Raw genomic sequence first — 21,100 nt, 5'->3', positions numbered from 1 at the left:
AGAGAGAGAGAGAGAGAAGGTGGCGGCGAGGAGGTGGTGACATGGAGAGGGTCCAATCGATAAGGCCAGGGGTGATGTCGCCAGAGAAAGGAGACTAAGGGGAAGGGGAGAGTTGCTACAGGAGCTAATGGGAAGGAGAGGAAATTTGTGTTTAGACAAAATGGGTATTTTGCATAATTTAGGGCTTTCTAATTAGTTCTAGGATGGTTTGGGTTTGATTTGGGTTCGGTTTTGTCCAAATCATGAGTTTAGCTTGGTTTTTCTACTGGTTTGTTGATTTATTTAGGTTTGAATTGGTTTAGAAAATTTAGTCTAGCAATATAAAATGCATTTATATTAAATAATTTCATAGGGTATTAATTAATTTATTTAAATATAATAATATTCTATAATCTGATTGGTTTAGAAGTAACAATTAAACTTTTAAATGAAAAATCTTTCAAAATAAATTTTCGAATCGTTTCAATGTCGAAGCTGCATTAGAATATATTACATGTAGTAACAAAGCATTAATCCAACAGGAGGCATTCCTTGAGATTCATGGCCCGCGTGAAGAAGAAAGCACGGTTCAGTGATTTGTGTGCACCTCACATTGTCCATATTTCGTTACTGATCTAATATGACTATGTATAGATAAATGGCATAGTGCTTTGTGTGTACTCAATGTAATGAAAACTGCAATAGATAATTAATTCAAACTGATATTTAAAATTGAATTAAGATAACGGACTAATTTTTATTAAGACAAATAGTTTGTTCTTCATCATTAATGTTTTTATATATTTGTCATAATATTGTTGGACTATATACAAAATATAAAATGCAGGCTTTTTATTTTATTTTATTTTATTTTTACGTTTGTAGATGCTAGTTAGGATAAATTTAAGAGACTAAATGTGAGTTGAGTGTTATCAACATCATTCCATATAGTGATACAAACAGTAGAGGTCAAAAGTGAAATTGTTAACACAATGATACATTAACGTACGCAATATGGAAACGACCATCATGACAAATATGCAATAGTAAATATATCTCCGTACATGTTCCTACACTCTAGGATAGTTATTTTTGGTCCAAAAAACTGAAATTATGGTTTATTTCAAGAGCAGGATGAAGATGAGGCAGCAAAATGGCTACTTGAAGGAAAGTCCTCGAACAATGTATTATATTTTCACTTGAACTCATATTAGTTATTGATCTTAAATATTGTGTATTCATTTTCGAAACAAAATGTTCAGTACAGTAATTAATTATGAAACATTGGAATTATATGTTATATATGATAACTATATTTTTCAATGAGTTAATTTGATTAATGTTTTGCATAGATGAGATGTGAATTTGACTACTTGGACAATTTACAATTAATTGATTATGCTAATAACTTTGCCATGATAGAGTAGTAAGTTTATAAGGCACAAATAAGGTTAGATTTTGAAATGTATTTTTAATATAACAAAAATAGATATGCAATGTATGGGGTAAATTATGAAGCAGCATTTTCACATTTCATTTTGATGAAGGGTATAGTTATTACTGAAATATTAAAGTGCAGAGTCATGATGGGTGCCCGCAAAATTCAGAAAGCCACAAGAATAATCACCGAAAGTATAGGGTTAAGTTTACCCATTAGGCCGTTTTTTATTCCTTTACTTCATTTACATCCCAAAGACTTTTACTTTGTTCGACTTATACACAGATTAATAAAATTTAGTGATTATGGTTAAAATATACTCCCTCCGTTCCCCAATTGATAGACACACTTTTACCCTTTCACCATTTTATAAGTTAGTTAATATGTAAAATCTCTATTATACCCAATATTTAATGTTACTTATTAAACATAATTTTCTTGTTCTAATCAATTACTCCTTATTTTCCAATGCCATTATTTATTGATAATCACTTTGAAAATGTTAGCATCTACTAAGTTTGGCCATTTCCAATGCATATTAACTGACCTTAGATAAATAATTAATTTTGGTAGATAAAAAAGTCAATAATAGATTAATTAGTATATCTCATATTAAAGTAACAGTATAGTAGGAAAAATTACATGCAATTTTACATTTCTAAATAAAATAACTAATTTTTCTCAATTCTTATGAAATAAAAAGTTTGCCTATCAATTGGGAACGAGGGAGTAATTTTTTGCTTAATTTCCCTAGTATGTGGAAGATTTAATTAATGGTAAGTTAGTAGTTTGCCTAATATATTTTTTGGAAAGAAACATATTAAATATTATTCTCATTGACTTCTTCATTTCTAAATAAAATAACAAATTTTCTCAATTCTTGTGAAATAAAAAGTTTGCCTATCAATTGGGAATGAGGGAGTAATTTTTTGCTTAATTTTTCCTAGTATGTGGAAGATTTAATTAATGGTAAGTTAGTAGTTTGCCTAATATATTTTTTGGAAAGAAACATATTAAATATTATTCTCATTGACTTCTTCATTTTTAGGTATGGAGCGAGAAGCTGAAGGCTTGTATGTCCAAAGCCAAGCAAAAAACCAACCCCAATTCTTATTCAGAGATTTTGAAGCATGCAAGATTCGACATTGACCACTGCAACGACACTCTTGAAAAAATTGTTGCTTGTTCTGATTCATTGGCTGCCCCTTTTGACAAGATGATACATCCTCAGGATCAAAATGATCCCCATCCAAGTTCTTCTTTATGCCATGATATCGTAAATATGCTGAATCGATATCTAAAGACAGTTAATAATGTCAAACAATGCTTTAGCCAACTTCAACGCTTAATTGATGTTAACTGCCTCTAATTTTGGAGTTGCAAAAGATGATTGATTCTTAATCGAACCTGATGAAGGCAAATAAGTCCGTATCAGAATCAGACTTGATGAAGGACAATTTGAACATATATTTATTAACCTAAGTTTCCATGAGTCTTTTACATTTGAACTTTTTATAAAAATAATTATATAATGTATGTAATAAAAATGAAATAATTATTTAATTATTATCCAATAAAAACTAATCCTATAATTTACTATCCGATATAAATTAATTAATGCAAAGGAAAATTTCAGTAAAAAATTGAATTTAATTTAAACAGTTTAATATATATAATCCATGTGCAATTAAGCCCCAGCTTCTGATTAAAGGTGACACTTCCTCTTGCAAGAGACCATTCCCGAACATTGTTCACATGATTTCAAAATTACCTAAGCATTGGAAGTTTGCACAAACTTTGAGGAGAGAGAAAATAGATATGATAAAAATAGATATCATGTGGTTCATCGACATGAAAAACATATATGTTCTATTAACATTAGACACATGTTAACATTTAGGGATAAATATGGGTGTCAATACTCCTTCCCACAACTTCAATTAACAAACACTAAACTGACTAGTTAATATCTATATTCACTACAAACAGTGCAACGACGAACATCAATCTTTAACTTTGACCCAATGAATTCTCCAAATTCATAACATACATGATTTTCCATTCTCATTCACAGTTCGTCCACTTCTCGATTACTGTTGGTTTCTATTTTCCTATGAAGCCTCACACGCTCGAGCTCTTCCATTAAGATTCAACTTTGAGAAAAGACATTGCATGCTTGATCCCTTTTAATCGAAAAAAGCACATTTATGTACATGCATCGCAGGTCCACAACAAACTTTTCAAAAAGCCATCCCCAACTATCAAAAATTAACAAGAGGTTCGGGCGCTCGCTGCACTAGAACAAGTACGCACAAATAAGCTTTCATATGGAGAAGTGTTGAGGGTAAAGCACAAGTACTTGTCCTTCTGCACATCATTATCGGTGAAAAAATGACCCATACCTGGCAGTAAAGTGGTTTTTAAGGTGTAGGCTTCAACTTTATAAGATACATCTTCTCATTCATTTTTAGCCAAATCTGTATCTGGTTCCATGCTTGTAGCCTCATCTGGTAAAGGTTCTTGTCCACAGTCTGCATAAGATGAGGCTAAGAGCTAAGATGCATCTGCATAAGATGTGTATATTTGGAAGCTAAAATATACAAGTAAGGATGAGGTTGACATTTAAATTACCATACTATTGTTTTTGAGCTTGTAATCAATTACCTCCTTTCTCACTCTAACTCCTCCGATTCTCACTTGGCCCTGTGCTTCCTTGTGACATCCCGACCCAGCAAAGCAATCCTAAGACAGTGAGTAGAGCTAAGCTCTTGGCTAGCTTCTAGGATGGTAGGCTAGTTAGGGTAGTGGAATATGAGACATATGAATGAATTGGATCATATATTGAAAAGAGGAAAATTAATCATCAGAGGCGCCTTTTGGTGGAATGGCTTAGAGAGTTAGAAGAACTACAGGGTTAAGCATGATTGCTTAAGGGAAATCCTAAGATGAGTGACTTCCTAGGAAGTTCCTATTTCACCTGCTGGACAAAGCTGTGTGGGTCTTGCCAATCTAGAATGAGAAGGAATTGACTTGATCCAAAGCGGACAATTCCTTTAGTGGTTGGAGTCAGGCATGACAATTAGCATCAGAGCCAGACCCCCTCTAATAGATGTATGGTTCAAGGATAAACCACACAGAAGTTGATGGGTCTTCGACATCTCGACCAATCAAAGTGATCCTAAGAGCACGAGTAGACAAAAGCTACTGGCTAGCTTCTAAGATGATACACTAGCTAGAGTAGTGGAATGTGAGACACAAGAATCAAATGCGCCTTTTCGTGGAATGGCCTTGAGAGTTGAAAGAACTCTGGAGATAAGCATGCTCGCTTAAGGGAAATCTTAGAATGGGTGACCTCTTGGAAAGTTCCCCGTTTCACCTACGGGATAAAACCATGCGGGTCTTACCAATCTAATATGGGATGAAATTAGCTTGATCCAAAGCGAAAAATTCTTCTAATGATTGAAGTCGAGTGTGCATTCCTAGTTCAAGCCCCGGACTTAGAGGGTGATATTATTTTATAATAGTATAATTTGTGTATATACATTTATGATGTCAAATTTGAAAAAACAAATATCAAAGCTGAATTGTAAATGTGAAGGTTTCGTATGTTTCCATATCATATTATTAATTCCGTGCCAAATTTTGTACTTTATAGCCTAAGTTAATGTCATTCCTGCAAACACAGTTGAATGGTGTATAAACATTAAGAAGTCTTGTGACATCATCAATCGGTCTTCACTGACCTTTTACCTAAAATAAGAAGTAGCTTGTCTTTGGCCCAACAGCTTGATCACAACTTGTTGTTCATTCTTCATTTTGGCACACTTGCACGATTCATTTAAATGTGAAGGTTGTGAACTTCAAACAGGCTTTTACGTAAACCATATAAAAAATTTGCCCTTTCTTCAAAATTAATGTTCGGTTCTCATCCTCACATATTGCCCACATTTTTTCGTATCAGAAGTCTGCCTCACATATGAAAGGTTGAAATGGCACAAATATTCAAAATGCTTCTTCGTATCCATATGAAACAACAACGAGCACATATCCAAATATGGATCCTAAGGTATGAAAAAGTAAACACACATTTGTTATTCAGTTTGTAGAGTACGATAAGAGCCATTTACACCTTCAAATATATGGGAATGGCGTTTAGATTGCATGATTGTAAATGTCGAACCATTTGCTGAGGGTTGTACTCTTAATTCATACTTAACATCGCTTATGGATTATGCTAACCGAAAGTGGACCTATCTAGTGATGAGAACAAATTAACTGATTGTTTCAACTGCTTAACATCAGGGATCAAGGTGTAAATTTGATCACTCGGCACTTCACCTTGTCTAGTAAACTCCAACTATTGAACCTTTATGATAGAGGTCTAATTCTTCAAGTTTAGCAATTCCTCGTGCCAAACTGTATGCATGTTTATTCGGAAAAAAATGTGCATGACCGTTGGTTAACAAATTTAACAAATTCATGGTGATGAATGCTAGCATGAAAAGCAATGGTGATTTTTTCATTTTTTTTAAAAATCCCTAACATAGAGAGGGATTGAATACGTGTCTCTAACCTATTTTACTGCTTTTTTAGGTATTCTGAGTTAAACGATGACCTCATAAGGGGTTTTAGATTCAATTGGATTCTAAAGCGCAAACTCCCTGTTATACGGTTTAATGTGCGCTTCATAAACATTTCAATATAGGTTGGTTGGAAAACAACGCAAGCATTGTTTACCCTTGCTAAGAACATTTGATTGAAGTTGTTCACTCACCTTCCCTCAAAGTGACAATTAGGTTCATATATTGGAGACCGATATATGGTTATATATTATATCGAACTAAATAAACACATCGAAAAATATATTGAAATATTTCCTATACGAATTTTAATGGTAAAACACATACTTTATAAATACACCATTGTAGTAGACAAATAATAAAACTTGCAATCTAAAGTTGCTGAGATGCCAATTTGTTGAAGTAAATTAACTCCCTATTGGCAAAACATAAAGAGCAATCAACAAAGCTATTTTGGATGGCCCACATTATAGGCAAACATTCCATTGTGTCGCATATGACGGGCGTATCTAGGACATCCTAAGTCGAAATCATATTTTGGTTGTCCTTTTATAAAACCAATTATCGTACAATGTGCGCCTAACAGAGTCATGACAGAATTGCAGCTTCCACGTGCCTCTAAGCATTGCCAATGTCCTAATTCTCTCCGCCCTCTTGTTATGGTCTTCCACTATGTAACACCCGCCACCCAATCCCGAGAGACTCGACGGCGGATGCCACATTCGGTGCCGGAGACACCGTCTTAACTTAACATATAAATCATAAAACTAAAATTTTACATTAGAAGTAATTGGGTATTCACAAGTTTCACGAGTATATTTTTTTTTATATATATAATAGAAATGTCATTTCATTTTCTTATCTTTTTTTTTTAATATATATACATTGGGAACAATCCTACAAAAATACTGTAAGAATATCCCTTTAAAAACTGAGCCGCCAAACATGTGAATACAAAATACTCCCAATAATTATTATAACACAACAACACTTTTATGTTTTCATAACTAAATAAATCCTCAATAGTATTTTCGATTCATCAATTACTTGCATTCATTATAGATATCAAGTCTTAATGAAGTAATCATATCAACTGACTTAAAATATTTCATATTCACTCATTTAATAAATCCTATGCTTATCTCCAAATATATAAACCAAAATAATTTATTATTACATATAATTCAAATAACATAATCTCCAAAAAATGTAATAATTATACATGCCATAATTCTTAAGTACATAAATCTCAATCGACTACTACCAAATTAGTGACTTCTGCTTTGATAAGATGCTTCTACTCTTCAAGTAGCAACCACATCTTCAACCTACGCGTGATAAAAATCGACGCGCTGAGTATAAAACTCAGTGGTGCTCATAATTCACATACTTACCAAAATTGCGATGGCAACTTACTTAAAACACAAATTTCGTAAAATCATTTATAATCATAAAATCTCAAATATTAACATGCATTTACATTTATAGCAAAAGAAATATCAAATAAACTATGAATTAACAACATGAAGAATTTAATTCTTTCAACTCATAAATTCATTACTTGCACATTTATTATACCAATACATATACTATTTATTTTTAAAACCTTGTACCGGAATATCATGCTTTGAAAATTCATTTGATAACATAATCATTAATTTCCAAAGTAAAGTTTACTAAAATAATATGATCTCATTCGTTTAATTCAACTACTTTGAAAACAATAAGATGATTATAAATACAACTATGTCTTCATTCTTTTATAGCAACAATAAAATGTTATTTTTCGTTAAGGCTCATACTCATGCAGAATGAACATAAGCAGATTTGATCGTGGCCTATGTTAGCGCCACCCCCATCACATACTCGTGGCCTATGAAAGCACCACCCCCATCACACAATCGTGGCCTAGGAAAGCACCACCATGGCCTATGAAAGCACCACCCCCATCACACAATCGTGGCCTATGAAAGCACCACCGTGGACTATGAAAGCACCACCCCCATCACACAAATAAGCGCGTCCACCTATTTATAAGGGTTGATAACCCTAGCATATGATCATCGCTTCACAATAACAAAATCAATCTCATCATACCACGTTTCAATCATGCATAGTAGAGCCCAAATCAAAATCATTCTTGCACAAAAGCAATAATTCTTAATCAAAAACACTTCATTACTTAATACCCATCACTTCAAAATTTCTCAACTTACAACTTACACAAATTACCACATTCTTTTTAAGATAGTATATATATACAAAGCACTTACACCTTAAATACCCATTTCTTTGTTAAAACTCTAAACATATAAAAGTTATCAAATAATCATACTTATGTCATATATATAATAATTATGTAAGCTTTACTACACTAAGGTGGTACCAAGGGGAGAAATTTCCTTCTCCAATCACGCATGCTAACATAACTCTTATGCACAAAAGTATCCATTTCAACCCTCATCATGCATTATCTAAATCAATTCCACACCTTTCCAATTTATATCCATTTAATCATATCCACAACAACCCTTCTCACACTTATGTTTTATTTTTGTCAAATAAATTCTAAAACATACAAATAATCAAGAGCACTTCATCACACATGATTTATACATACTTTTATCCAAATAACCCTTTGATTTAGGACATAGAAAATTTCCAGCATTAATATCACCTTGACCTTTTCTGGGTTTTTAGGACATAACTTGAGTTATAGATTTCCAAATTAAGTGAAGTTTGATTCATTAGAAAGCTAAGACAAAATTCTACAAATGTTATCAAGGGACAACAGCCCAGATCAATCTGTAATATGGTGAAAAAAGGCTAGGAACACAGACCAATAGTCCAGACCTGATTCAGCAGCACTAATTCCAATGTTTATCCAATTCCTACTTATCCAAACACTCAAATCAAACCAATCCAAAACCAGAGAAGTCTCAAGACACAGGGAAACAACTCTCATGAAGAACTCAGAATATAATCTTATCATTATAGTGGTCAAAATGGGCACTCAATTCAGTGATGCATGTAGCCCGTCATAACAGAGTCAGTTTGGGTTTTTCAGCCATAAGTTGAACTATATATATCCAAATTGGACACAAGAGGATGGGTTGGAAAGCTAAGAAGTAGACCTATAACTTTCATGAAGGACTCAGACACAAAGGAAAACTCGAAAGGATCGAAAAATAGTCCTTAATCTCACTCAATAACATTTTTCCCAATTTCAGCTTACTTAAATCATATACAAGGTAGGGATTTCTACCACATATTTCATACTCATCATACATCATCTTAAGAGCATAAACCAACAAAGAGAACAAGAAATCTTAAGGCCTTTTTCATCAATAGGTTCTGCCACTTTTGGAAGATGAAGAAGAAAATGTTTTCCTCATCAATTCTACATATAAACATGCTTAGAAATCTCCCAAGAACACATTTATACCACCAAAATTCAATAATCAAATCATTTCATATAAAATTCCCAATTTTCACAAAATAGTAGAAACTTCACAAAATCAAAAATTTAAACAAGGTAGGAGGATTTATGAACACTTACTTTAAAACAAGCCTTAGCAAGCTTAGATTAAAGCATTCTACGCTCCAACTTTGCCTTTACTCCTTGGTAGAGGTTTCCTAAGCCTTTGGCTTTCCAAGTTTCTTGAAAATAATCACCACAAATCACTTCTCAAGCTTTAAACTCTAGGATTGATTCCTTAAATCAAGTTAAATGGGTTGAATTTGATGGATTTAGCTAAGGATGAAGTTGAAGAAAAACAAAGAGAAGAAGAAGAAGAAGGAGATAGCCAACGCCAAAGAGAAGAAGAAGGAGAGAAAGTGGTTGCTCAAATTATTGAGCACAAGGGTATTTTAGTCTTTTCTCAACATTGGATGGCTAGGATTGAGTCAATCTAATCTAATGGCTACAAATATTCTCCCAATTAAATTCCTTCAAAATATTATTTAACACAATAAAATCCTCAACTTTACTCCATAAAAATAATTCATCTAATTTCCTTAATTAATATAACACCATTTCAAATTTACTCCATACAAATATTGCCTCTAATTTTCCTTACTTAATATCACACCTTAATTAACTATTCACAAATTTTCTAAATTCTCTAAAAATATTTATTACTTACTTTCTACCCATAAAAATAATGTATACATACTCCAAAAATATTATAGAAAATATTAAACATACATAGTAATTTTTCCGGACCAAAATAATATTTATTCCCGGACCGATGATACTATTCACAGACCGGTAACTTACTATTTTAGACACAGAAAAATGGGGCGTTACACACTATGTCGTACTGACACACCATAACATACTTAGCCATACTATGACCGGATTTTTCTGCTTGTTCTAAGCCATCGAGTCTAGAAGCAAAAAACTGGTCCATAAAGTATTTATTCTGCAAAATACATTAGTGAATACATAATGACTCGAACTCATAAAATATAAACCAACGCAAACCTTAACGATATGTTTGGATGGGAGGAAAAGATTAGAGGAAAGAAAATGGTTGAGGAAAATATTAAAGGAAAATGATTTAACTAGTATAAAAATAGAAAAAGATTAGAGGAAAGAAAATGGTTGAGGAAAATATAGAAGGAAAATGATTTAACTAGTATAAAAATAGAAAGGGGATATTGAAGGAAAGAAAATATGTAAAAATCCTCATAAGCCCATAAAATTTCAATCTCTTCAAAGTCCAAATTGGATAGAAAATATGCATATTAGAGGTAACATATGAGAATAGTACCCATTTATATTATGGGTCTAACAAGATATAATAATAAGGTTAAAGTTCTAAAATTTTATCTTTTAAAACATGTTAAAGTATTTGATATTTTCATCTTATCGAAACAAAGGCAAATAACAAAGGAAAAAGAATTAAATTGATTTCTAACAAAATGTAAATAGTTTGCTAAGTACTAGGCCTTTATGATACAGTAAATAAGTGTTTCTATATTCATAGCATAAGTTGAATAATTTGTTAAGTGATGCAATGTATGTCTATCTCCAAAAAGCATTTGATGGGGCTCCAAAATAGCCACAACTTTGTACATAGTCTTGTCCTCACACGCTCCCTTGAAATTTTTGCAACTGATAGACGATAAAATAATTAAGGTTAAATACATCATATACTGAGATTTGAAATAAATTGGTATTATACAATGTGTAATGCTTTAAAAATCCATGTTTAAGCATGAAGCACAACCTAAGCATCAAACTCATCAAATCCAATGGACTGATTGTAGCAACTTTCCACACTATTTCAATCAACACCTCATCAGTCAACTTAGATAAGTCATAGGCATCTTCCACAGGTTCACTTTTTAAATGGCTATTTGAAGATGATTTTGTGTTTATTAATATATATTATATTCTTTTTTCTCAAACTATCATTTCATTTTTTTTGAGTCTGTTTGATGAATAGCGCATAACTAACATAGTCCAATTTATAATGAATGTTGTGAAACATAAAAGCAGTGAACCTATAGGGGTGTATTTTTTTTATTGTTGATGGTTTAAAGGGTTTCAATCATAATTTAATATTTCTAAAAGATAAAAGAGGGATACGATTGGCTCTGGATTCATGTATTTTCACTGGCTCTTAGTTAATGGGTTCCTACTCAAATACTATTGTTTGTAAAATTTTACTATTGATGGCAATTCAAAAAAAAAAAAAAAGACAAATGAAATTGAGCTTTAAAATTATACTAAATAGTTGTAAAGGTGGAATTGTTATGAATTAATTATGTGGATATCTATTTAGTTTTTCAACCATTCCCATTTAGGGTGTGTTCGACAACGTTAACTATTCTAGTAGTTATTAGTTATTTTAATATCTGTCAGCTATTTAACTAGTGGTTAGTTGTTAGATCGTAGTTGTTAGTGGTTAGCTACTTATATAGCAGTGTGTTCGACACAAATAACTATTTAATATAAAATGATAAAAAAGTGTATGAAAGCGAGAATCAAGGTGAACACAAGTGCTAAGTATATGTATCATAAAAAAAATTACAAAACACTATGTTAATAAAGATAACATTTCATAAAACACTGTCTCAAACTCTAAATGCTAGAATAGATATTATATTACCGAATATTATAATTAATTAAAATAGTGTTTTGGACTCAATCAAAATACTAAACACTATCTCAAACACTGATGTCGAACAGGGCCTTAGATTCCCCATGAATTTATTTATTACCCCCTTCGTCCCATTTTATTTGCATGGTTTGACAAAACACGCATATTAAAAATTTAGTCAATAAAAATTATTTTGTCCTTTTTTTACCTTTAACTCATTAAGATATTAATAAAAGTCATTTATTTAATAAAGAATCATAAAAGTTGTTATAAGAAAAATAATTGTTTAAATATAAAAATTTAAAAACTTTGCAAATATTTTGGAATATCCAAAAAGGCATAACAAGCAAACAAAATGGGACGGAGAGAGTACTTATTATTCTATTTAATATTGTGACTATTATTCTATTTAATATTGTGACTTTAAGGATATATCTTGTACCTATAAATAGATGTTCATCAACTCTATATATAGGCTTGGCCACGGTTCTGGAACCGGAACCGAACCAAAAAGTTTCGGTTCCGGTTCCGGTACGGTGACCAAACCAACGGTTCCGATCGGTTTTCCGGCGAATCGCATAATTTTAAATTTTAAATGAAATGAGAACCAGTTTTTTTAAAAAAAAATAGTTGAACATAAAAAATTAAAAAATACACCTAAAAAATAAAAAAATACTTCAATTAAATTTATTTTTTTAAAGACTTGAACATAATTATTTTTTAAAAAAAAGTTTTTCAACTGAATTTATTTTTTGTTTAAAAAAGTTTGAACATAATTAAAAAAAAAAAGGGCTTGAAGTTAATTTTTTTAAAAAATAAGATATAAATGAATAATATAGAGTAGAGTGTAATATATTGTAGAGAGAGTAAGTAAAGTGTAGTATATTGTAGAGAGAGTAAGTAGCGAGAGTTGAGATTTTTTTGTAATGAATTTGTAAATAAAATGATGTATTTATAATAAATCCAAAAATTCATTTTTCCAAAAATACCCTTGAAACTAGCCGTTTATGGCTGTTGGGAGGGGTAATTAAGAGATTTCACAACAAAATTTAAAAAAAAAAAAAACTGGTCTGACAGTTTATAACGGCTAGAACCGCCGGTTCGAACAGGCGATTCTAACCGGCCGGGAACCGACGGTTCCAATCCGGTTCTGATCGATTTTCTGGAATCGCCGGTTTCGGTTCCACAAATCTGGAACCGGAACCGAACCGAACCGGTTTCGGTTTCGATTCGGCCCGGTTCCGATTCCGGTTCCAGTTCCGGTTCCGGTCGGTTCGGTTCTGATTACGGTTCGAACCAACGGTTCCGATTCCCGAAACTGTAATTTGGCCATCTCTATCTATATATATACTTTTCTAATGAATAAAAATAAAAATTAGCCTCTCCATATTTTCACTACTTTGCTTCTCTATATTTTCTCTATTACCCATTATTATCTCTGTCCCATAATCTATGTCTTAATTTGATTTGCACATGAATTAAGAAAATTTAGTTAATATGGTTAACTTTTGCTTCATTTTTTCCTAATATATCTTATGTTAGTATCCATAAAAATTAAATGATTTATATTAAATTATTCTTGAAATTAATCAAACATTTGATTAAATACTGCTCTTTAGGAAGATTAAAGGTAGATATGTTAATTTATTTATATCAAATTTAATTAATGATAATATAACAGTTTGACCACTATATTTATTGACAAAAAAAAAACATGTTAAATAAGAGTAAAATAATAAATTTCAAATATCATTCACTTTTAAAAAAGGAAACATGATGGCAATTTGGGACGAATGAAAAAGGAAAGTAGGACAAACACTATGGGTCGAAGGGAATATTTTATAATAAGAATTAAATTGATTTCTATATTTTAAATTGTTTAAACCAAATACTGGAATTCAATGAATTCCAAGATTCATTTGAAATTAATTACATAACTCTAATAGATTTGAACCCAACACTATCGTAATATTTCCTCAGTCAATACTATCGTAATTACATAACTCCATTAATTTTTTCTTTCCTAATTTATCCTTATTCTTTTAGTATTTACTCATAATATAGTTTTCCCTCAATTGCTCACTTAATTTAATTGGAGGTAAAATAGACATTTTGTAAACTAATTTTTGTAAAATTTAGACTATCAATTGCATTTTTTTATTTATGTACCGAGCTAAAAACCGACAGTCATTTTGAAACAGATAGAGTAAATTATATGGAATATTAACCGTTGGAAAAAGAAAATGAAGAGCTTTTAAAATTTTAGAAAAAAGATTTCTTATAATTAGGGAAGAATTAATTAAAAATAAAAATCTTAAGAAATAACAAAATGTAACATTAATATATTATGCAGTAATATAATTATTAAGAAAAATTTAAAAAGTTTTATTATTAATATTTTTTGGATTATTAATGCCGACAAAAATCAAAGAGTCTTTCTATTAATTAAAAAATTTATTACTATGATTGAAAAAGGAAAATGAAGGTTTTTCTAACTTAGTTTCTTCAAATTAGAATAAAATATAATAAAAATTTTAATAATTAACAAAAAGCCATGTAAACAATTATATTTCTTAAAATTATGTCATCATCAAACATGATTCAACTTTTATATACTTATATTTATTGAATTTTAAAGTTTAAATTACCTATGTTTATTGTATAACAAAATAAAATTGAATTCAAGATTTGATCGAATTTAATACTTTAAATCAACTATTTCATTGGATTTATTACTTTAAAAAATTGAATAAGTATCTTATGTCTTAGGATTAATTAAAGATAAAATCAAATATAATGCAATATGTAATTTATGTAACGTACTATATTTTTTACACATTGTACTTGAAGGTAATTTATTTATGTGTGCATGATGTATATTGATGACAAGTCAACTTGTAATGATATTTTGATGACAAGAAGAAGATATAGAAATTTCATTATTTTGTTGTGAACGTGTCCAACCACATTAATATATTTCTCAACAATTAATGTACGGAGGCTAAGAAAACAAAGCTTGCATTATAAATTAAAATGGCAATGTAAATTGACATTGTAAATTAACTATACAAAATTGCAATTCAACTCTTGTTTTCGATACTACAAATGCTATCAACATAGTAGTGCAAAGTTGATTCTGATGTAATTTGTTAAATATTGATCTACAAATAAATATGTGAATAGTAATTATGTGTATATTTTGTAGATTATTAAATGATGTTGCTTGTGAAAATGAAAATTTGCTTCTTAAATAGTATGGATTTCGAACCGTGTTGCATGAGATAATAAGAGAAACTTGTAAGGCTAATTTAATTGATACAAAATAGGTTAATAAATCGTGCTATATAAATAATATTTAACAATATATGCAATATGAATTTAAATGGAACGATGGCAGTCGATTTAACCCAACACTGAATTTTGCAAGTGTTCAGCATAATAATTCATCTTTGTAGGCTTACAATTTTAATTTTGGCCTTCCGTCACTATTGTTGACTGAATATGATCCAATTGTTAGAGGAAAAAGGAAGGGTCAAAGCACATCAATAAATGTTTTGTTTAACCCAATGTATTTAATAGTAAATGATAATTACCTTTTCAAGAATACCAAAAACTAAAGCTCATTTGGTCTATTAAATTACTCAGCATAAAAAATGAACGGAAAAATATTTTGTTTTATTAATGTCACCTGCAAGTGGATATTGCGCCTAACTAAAAGTTTCGCAAACCTTGTTTGTTTGTGCAGTCGCGGCATGATCTTGAGCCTTGTGTAGCTCTGAGCGAAGCTGAGCAATGGTCACTTACTGCTCCTCCCTCTCATTTTGAATCTACTCAACCTGTGCATTCAATTTGAAGGCAATCCTAATCAGGTCATCCCGAGTCCTTGCAGCAACTCGAATTTTATCCTCTAGCTGGCCCAGAAGGAGGCTATTGCCTATAGCTTGGGCTTAGACAGTCTCTTAAAGTTTCTCTATTTTTGCTTGCTCGGCCTTCATATCAACCTCCAAGGTGGCAGCTAACTCCCGCAACTCCTTAATATGATGCTAAATGTTGTTGTTAGCACTCACCAGCTACAAAGAGGTAAAAAAAAATGAGATAAAGTAAAAAGAGGAAGAAAAAATAAGGAGAAAAAAGATTGATCACAAGGATGGTGTGATTTTATATAAACCTACCATCATCAAGTTACAGTCTATCTTGTTTAAGAAGCTCTCCTTATTCAGCTGCTCAAACCATTTCATGTCAAAAGGAAATGCTTCGTGCACAGCCAAAGAGCATGTAACAGGACTGTCCTTCATGGAAGCACCTTGGCCATACTTCTTTTGGAGAAGTGGCACTAGTTTCAGAGTTTGGTAGGATTTGGGCAAGCAGACCTCCTCCTCCACGCCTCTTAAGCGCTTGCTCCGCCTTCTCAGCCGAAGAGTAATGGCTGCATGTCAGGCCTGACTCAAACCATCAGAGGAATTATCCAGTTTGGATCAAGCCGAATCCATCCCATACTGGATTGGCAAGATCCGCACGGTTTTATCCCGCAGGTGAAATAGGAAACTTTCCAAGTGGTCACCCATCTTAGGAACTTACGTTAAGCGAGCACGCTCAACCCTGGAGTTCTTCCTACTTTAAAAGCCATTTCACCAAAAGGCGCATCTGTTAATTAGTTTCCCCCTTTTCGATATATGATCTGATTCATTTCTATGTCCCGCAGTCGGGATATCACAAGCCCACCAGCTTCCGCATGGTTTGTCCTCGAAACATATATCTACTGGAGGGGGTTCGAATCTAATACCAACTGTCACGCTCAACTCTAACCACCAGAGGAATTGTCCACTTTGGATCAAGCCGAATCCATTCCATACTGAATTGGCAGGATTTGCACAATTTTGTCCTGCAAGTCAAATAGGGAACTTCCTAGGTGGTTACTCATCTTAAAATTTTCGTTAAGCAAGTAAGCTTAAAATTGGAGTTCTTCCAACTCTCCAAGCCATTTCACTAAAAGGCGCCTCTGTTGATTAATTTCTCCCTTTTCGATATATGATCCGATTCATTTCCATGTCCCATAGTTGGGATATCACTATAAGGGAAGCATCGACAAAAGTCCGAGCAGGGGACATGGTCAGTAACGAAGAAGGAGGAGGAAGTATTGGGACATGAGATAAGATTTGGTGGCTAAGCCTTATCTCCTCTTGATGAGGAGTGACATCCCTCTTAGAGAAGCCTCCGATCGTCTTGCTCAGCTCCGTCCAAGCAGTAACCTTCTACTTCCTACAGTAGTTACTTCGCCTTCAACTTGTTCGACATTCTAAGGGCCATTTCTGCAAAAAGAATAAGCTAAACACACGAGTTAGTAAGAGAGGCATTTCTAGATTTTTCTTTGGAAGGCACTTACTTTGATCTATTTTCTTAGATTGATGGCAAGTGCGGCAGGGCCTCGAACCCATAAGGATGTGATGGTCCAGTAATGGTTGTAAAGGAGGAAGGTTACCATATACGCATTCAGCCTTTGCACTTGCTCCTCCTCTAACAGAGTTAGGGTCCTTGAACTTTTCATCCGAGGAGCCCACTAAGAATAGTTTTACAACACCTCAAAACCACTCGGGTGTTTGATTAAGAAATATTTTTCTTCCATCGGCCTTTAAGAGAAGAGCTCTTGTCAAGAAAAATTTTATAGTCTACCCGAGCGAATAGACGTGGGTGATCCTTAGCCTCTCGCCATATAAAAGAGAAAATGATGTTCACATGATGAACGATCAGGTGAAGCTGTTTTGTTAAGCCAAAATAAACCTGTCGAGCAGCATGCATAGACTGTTAAGAGGCACCCAATTGACTGTCACCCCCTACTCATTCCAGAAGTCAACCATCACAACTGGCAAGGGAAATCTCACCCTAGCTTAGAGATCCTCCTCACATATTAGTAAAGTATGCTTGTCCAAGCCCGCGTTCTCCCACATTCCAATAGGCGAAACCCTCATCTTATAGGCATGAGGGATATTATACCAAATGCGAATATCTGCTATGTCACTTTCTGTCAGAATAGTGGACAAAAAGCGTATTCTGACATTCTCTTACCAAGGCCTCTACTCGGGTGATATGAGTTGGGAGTTAGCTAAACAGGGCTGGGCTCGCCCCTTGAACTTTGTATCGTGGGACCTTAACCTCTTCAATGGATGAGAGTTCTCTCGTTGTTCAACTCAGAGTCCCTTCCTTGTACAACGGGCCTGTCGCCCTCAAACTTTGTACGACTATATCCAGAACTAGAAGACTTAAGTGATGCCATGACTAGAGCTTTTCCCTTAGATTGGCGGCTTGAACTTATGTTTTTTCACAAATAGAATGCAGTTGAAGAAATGAGAAGAAAATAAAGTAGTTACCTGAGTTCAAGGAAATCGTATTAGGGGAGCAAGTACAATTTAAGTGTAAAAATTGGTAGTGACCAAAAGGGACCTAAAAAGAGAAGGCGTCTGCTTTTTATAGGTGTAATATGGAAACTAAACTATCGCTGGAGTTGAAGAGTTGGAGCAGTTGGGTGTATTTTGAAATTCGAATTGCCCCCACTTTGTCAATTAAGGAGAAGTTATTACCATTATTTGTAAGATTCGGGCCTCATTCAGAGCATTTGGGCCCCAATGTGGTACATGCTGATGTATCGGGCCTTCACATAAAGAGCACCTTGGACCCATTCATTAAGGAGGTTGAACCCTTCGGACATTCTTAGCCCTCTTCACTCGGTTTTTTACAGGCCTCGACATACTTGTGATTAGGAAAATTCTAAGCAAAGATGGCGTATGAAGCAAAGCCAATATGCACGGTTAGAATGAGTTGGAGGAGGCTCAAAACATGAAACAGAGTGCTCGTATCTACATATTGATCAGGCAGCCAGCACCAAATCTAACAAAGCACTTTGTTCCCACCAATTGACCGAGTTCAGGTATGTTCACAGAAAGATAGTGAAAGATAAGAGTGAAATGGTCCAACTAATTCGAAAAGAATCAATAGATTCCTTTTCAAGAGCGATTCATCCTTTGTATATGTAAAGCCGAAATGTGAAAATCTGCAAAATTCATCTATGAAAATAAAATATTCTTATCCATCGATCTATTTAATGCTAGAGTCAGACCCCCAATTAATGTGGGCATTTCATTCCAAGAGTAAGATTTATGACTCAAATTAAGAAGTTATAAAATAGGTATCAAGTGATTGGGATGCTCGGAACCAAAGTACAAATGGGCTTTAGCATAAATATCTAAAGACTTTAAGAGGAACATCTAATAAACACCTAAAAGTCATCTTCATTTTACATAGGACTGCATTTGTAATTATGTAGGGAGCAATCTTTAATTTTGTAAATATGACAGGATATTAGGAGATTATATCTCCCACAATCTCCCTTATCTAATAGTCATATATTATACCATATATAAGGCCTTCTATTTTATAAAGATAGGGTTAATGCAATTTTATCCATTACAATATTATACAAAAGCAAGTCTTTTAAAATTTAAAACTCTAATATCGGTTCTTCATAAAAATCAGAATTATCAAATTGGTTATATATATATATATATATATATATATATTATTGCTAAATTGCATAAATTGAATGAGTTTTGGCTTATGTCTATTTCTTCATATGTGTATACTATGTAAGAAATAATTAGATATACTTGAAACTTTGCTTTGTAAGAGACTTAATAGTATGTGAATATGTATGCATTAATAATGATATATGGATGGACATACATAATAAGAATAACTATGTTTTGAATTTATTTTAATGTATACTCATATGAGGAAATAGACATAAGCCACAAATGATTCAATTTATGCAATTTAGCAATATATATATATCAACTTAGCTTTGTAAGAGATTTAATATTATGTTAATATATATGCATTAATAGTGATATATGGACAGACATGCATAATAAGTATAATTATGTTTTGAATTTATTTTAATGTATGTATAAATGATAATTATATCGTAGTATCTTTTTGATAGTGTATGAATGACAATTTCTTCAAATTGAATGGAATATATATATTCATTTGTAATATTATGTAAGCATGATAAATTTGATTGTGTTTGGTTATGCTTATGTAGAAGTTTGTCATACTAAGCATATTGCTTAGCGCTTTGAGATTTTTTGTGCACAGGTTTAGATAATAATAGTAAAATAGGATATGATATTTGTGATTTGCACAAATATCAAAATTACAACTCCTTTTGGATAGAGAATCCTATTTGCTTTTGATAGAATAGGATAAACTTAAATTGACATATACTAATATTTATGAATTTATGTAAAAATAGTTATGTACACTAATTATGGTTGTTTGAGCTATTTATTGACAAGGCTATTAATAGCTAGTGTTTGAGTTAGAGTTATTATATAATGATTAGAAAGATGATGTTTATTGAGATTGAGTTGTATAATTGAAGTCGTATGTGGGGTTTGAGCCTGGAACCTTATAGAAGGGTTGTAACAAGTTTTATAAAATCGAAATGTTAATAATTTAGGACAAACTCTCACAGTTTTTTCCCCCTATAATGTTGAAGGAAATTTTCACAGTTTGTATGTAAGTGTAATGCTTTTAGCATTGGTATAGCGTCTCTTTCATGGACTATTCGTGAACTCGGTGGTTCATCTGTAGTTCAAACAAAAGGTGTTATATTTAGTGACATGAGAGCATAGAGTACAAAAGTATATTTTAACAGTTTATTTGAATTTCATTTATTCTAAGGAATTTTATTTCATTTATTTATATAATCATATTTAGTATAAGCAAAAGTTCGTTACAGTTTAGGTTTTTGATTTTTATCAAATTGATTATATTTGAACCTTTTTTTTTTCAAATTGATAAAATTTATAAACAAATTTTAAACTTAACACGAGTGTATTAAAATTGATGACTTTAAATATACATTACTTAAACATAGATTTAACTTGATTAATACATATAATTTATTTTTGTCTATTTATGCACCCATATAAAAATAA

At 32.2% G+C, this 21,100-nt stretch overlaps 1 long non-coding RNA gene across 1 annotated transcript; it reads right to left on the bottom strand.

Moving 5' to 3' along the window:
* Positions 1–7,150: 7,150 nt before the first annotated feature.
* LOC149492558 (uncharacterized) lies at positions 7,151–10,033 on the bottom strand. Its single transcript, XR_016318761.1, has 2 exons — positions 9,557–10,033; positions 7,151–7,325 (listed from the first exon to the last, which is right to left on the bottom strand). It is a non-coding gene; the product is annotated as an uncharacterized LOC149492558 (long non-coding RNA).
* Between the last annotated feature and the right edge of the window lie 11,067 nt (positions 10,034–21,100).

The sequence above is a fragment of the Jatropha curcas genome, chromosome 11 (assembly GCF_041381405.1).
Source record: "Jatropha curcas cultivar XTBG-Jc1 chromosome 11, XTBG_Jcur_1.0, whole genome shotgun sequence".
NCBI lineage: Eukaryota > Viridiplantae > Streptophyta > Magnoliopsida > Malpighiales > Euphorbiaceae > Jatropha > Jatropha curcas.
This window is presented reverse-complemented; position numbering and strand designations above follow the sequence as displayed.